At 41.7% G+C, this 3,479-nt stretch overlaps 1 pseudogene; it reads right to left on the bottom strand.

Moving 5' to 3' along the window:
* Positions 1 to 1,187: 1,187 nt before the first annotated feature.
* Positions 1,188 to 2,724, bottom strand: LOC114282832 (putative pentatricopeptide repeat-containing protein At5g37570 pseudogene; annotated as a pseudogene).
* Between the last annotated feature and the right edge of the window lie 755 nt (positions 2,725 to 3,479).

The following is a 3,479-nucleotide window of genomic DNA, read 5'->3' as shown; positions in this document are numbered from 1 at the left end:
TTTTTCCAAGGGAAAGAGAGTAGAGAGTTCTTGTGGGTGTGTATTGCGTACCTTAGGTTATGAGGTTGGGGCCTCTGACCAGCCATGTGGCGCAAGTTGGTAAGACCTAGTGGAAGCATTGGCAACCTGGCTGACCTGGGCCCGAGGCTTATTCTTCGGCTCATTTTTCCTCCCTCAACTGGTAAGACAAAATAATTGCTCGCTTGTAATTTGGCAACATTATATCTGCATAATCATATATATGGAAAGAAACCATAATATTTCCACTGTGAGAAACTTTAGCAGATCACTTCTGACTCCAGGAGTGTGCTTTTTTCCAGTTAGAAATCGAAGAAATTTGGATTTCAGAACTTTTATCGATTGACATTATATGTGTGTTTTGATTTTTTATGCACATCAAAATATGAATTACTCAACAGTAAATGAACTTAATTTGAGAATTGAGAAATTCATATTGTTTGTTGCAATTTAAAACTCACCTTTAAGATTATCCTTCAGCTCATTGAGCAACCGAGCAGAGCATTATTGTATGCATTTAGTGACTGCATGTATGCATTTTCCCATTAAATCTGCTCTTATGCTCTCACTCAACCGACCCCTGTAGATGCCCAAAATTAGAATCAGAAGAAAACCATTAAAACATATATACATGCAGTGGCGCAGCCAGGAATTCAACAACATATTAATCACAACATTGAATATCTTTTTTATAATAAGCAACAAGATATTATTAAACTTGAACATTCTTTTATTTATTTCTATTTTTTTGAAATGCTAGCAAGTCCCCCTTGATCATTGTTTAATATTGTAATTAGGGTGAAAAGTGCTAGAAAATTTTATATAGACTGTCCTCCCTGAATTGCAGAGTGGTCATAACATAAGCCATCAAAGAGACCCCCAAATCTTTCACAACTCAAAAGTCAAAAAACTACTTTCTGGAAGAAAAATCAGTGATTTGTATCAAGAAATCAAAATTAAAACCCATAGCATCCCATAGGTACACAAATTAAACATAATTCAAGGCACATGGGCCCTTATCATCCACAAGCCATGATATGAAATAATTACAAATCAACCTCAATTGGTAAACAAATCTGAATTCCAATGAATCAAACATATAAACAAAGCTCACATGAAATTAGTAAAATTGGGTAAAGAAGACAGAGAAGGGGATCAAAAGTCAAACCTGGCCGCACTTTAGTGTTGTTGAGCTCGTTATTGGTTGCGCAATACTTGTGTATTACCAAATTAGTCCTCTGCCCAATGGGATTCCCAATATAGAAGGCCAAAGTCTTCTTCATGCCAATCACAGTCTTCACTGAACAGACTCGTAAGGATACCATACACTAGGCTTGGCCGAGTATATCAAACTGCAACCAGGTTTCTTTTCTACCCCCATTTCAATCATTTGGTTCCTTAAAAATGAAACATCCAGCCACCGATCTGCTGCTGCATAGATGTCTGACAACAACACATAACTACAAGCATTGTGAGGCTCAATCTCAAAAAGTTGAGCAGCTATCTCCTCCCCTAATTAAATATCATTATGTAGCTTACAAGCCCCAAGAAGTGCACCCCACCAGCATGAGGTTCCACAAGCGTTGATTTCAATAGCTCATAAGCTGCTCTTAGCTTTCCAGACCGGCCAAGAAGATCCACCATACAAGCATAATGATAAGTTGAAGAAACTAGAGAGTATTCATTTATCATAGAATAAAAAAATCGGCAACCCTCTTCAACAAGTCCTGCATGACTACAAGCATTCAGAATGACTGTAAAAGTCACATCATCTGGAGTAATGCCTTCATTTATCATCCTATGAAAGAGGGAAACTGCCTGAACACCGTGTCCATGAATTGACAGGCCTTGTATCATAGAACAAAAACAAATCAAATCCTGTTTAGGCATCTTTTCAAATAACATTGTTGCTCCGCCCATATTCCCACACTTTGCATTCATGTCTATAAGAGCTGCAAGAACATGAACTTGATGGAGGTCAAGTGAGCTTTGGCTCACATAAGAATCAACCCATTTAGCCCGTTCCAAACTACTGATTTGGGAACAAGCAGACATCAAGCTAACCACTATGAACTCATCCGGTTTAATATTCATCGACTGCATTTTACGAAAAATTTCAATAGCCTCGTTAGGCTAACCATTCTGAACATACCCAGATATCAACGCTGACCAAGAAACAATGTCCTTCACTAGAGATTGATCAAACAAAAACCTTGCTGAAGCCATGTCACCAGCCTTGGCAAACCCATCAATCATTGCCGTGAACGAAACCACATTCCTTTCAGGCATTTCATCAAACAACTTCCTAGCACTCTTCAAATCACCAAATCTCACAAACCCACTAATCATGGCATTCCAAGAAACCATATTTCTCTTAGGCATTACATCAAATAGCTTCTTTGCTTCAATCAAATCACCTACATTCACATACCCAACAATCATAGAAGTCCAAGAAACCTCATTTCTCACACACATTCCATCAAAAACCTTGTGCGCAAACTCAATCTCTCGACACTTTCCATACATATCAACCAAACTCGACCCAACAAAAACATCGTGCTCAGTACCGTACCTCACGATCAACCCATGAATCACCTGACCTTCCTTTAACGCCAATTCGCTCAAACAAGCTTTGAGCAATGAGGGAAAAGTATATTCGTCAGGAACAACATTCCTACCCTGTTTCATTCGAAGAAAAACTGACATACATTGTGCGAGACTAACAGCCCCCGTCGCTCTCAAAGTCCTGAAAGACAGAGGCGGAGGATCGACCCTCAAGTTCTAGAGGATCGCGTGAAAGACCAAGACGACTTAATAAGGAGGATGGTGGCAAACATGGAGTTAATGAAGCGCTAGATAAAAGGAAAAGGGGTGGCGACAGGAAAGGGGCACAAAGGCAACTCGCCCCCTCGCCACTCGGAGGATCGTGATAGGCGTACCACACCATCACAAGCAGAGAGTAGGAGCCTTAGAACAGGCGACACTCAAACAAGGACGTCCAGGACTTGTTACTCCAGGTCTGAGAGAACGAGAACTGGGAGGTCGTATACTGGGGGAAGCACCTATCAGCCATCGCACACGCACCCGACGTCATCTAGGCACACGGAGTTGCCTAGATCATCCGACTTACTGTGCTTAAAAAAAGGGCACGATGGAAGGAGGATACCAGGGCACGCGACCCGCGCAGGGTTTCAGCCCTACAGCGGTTGGCTCCTCGGACGCATGAAAGCATCAAGGTAGGAATGCCTGTGCCGCGCCTTGCTTATGAACCAGCAGACAAAGTATTAGCAAGGTTACAGAGCTCACCGTTCGTTCCGGCAATTGAGAACGCGCCACTACCTTCAGGTTTCCACCAGCCTAAGTTTACGACTTACGAGGGGAAGACAGACCCCTACATGCACCTAAGCCACTTTCGCCAGGTTATGGCAATATACTGGCGGAACGAGGCATTGATGTGTATC

This window comes from Camellia sinensis, chromosome 1, assembly GCF_055761805.1.
Source record: "Camellia sinensis isolate YWXY chromosome 1, ASM5576180v1, whole genome shotgun sequence".
Classification (NCBI taxonomy): domain Eukaryota; kingdom Viridiplantae; phylum Streptophyta; class Magnoliopsida; order Ericales; family Theaceae; genus Camellia; species Camellia sinensis.
The sequence above is the reverse complement of the archived record's forward strand: the minus strand, read 5'-3'. Positions and strand labels throughout refer to the sequence as shown.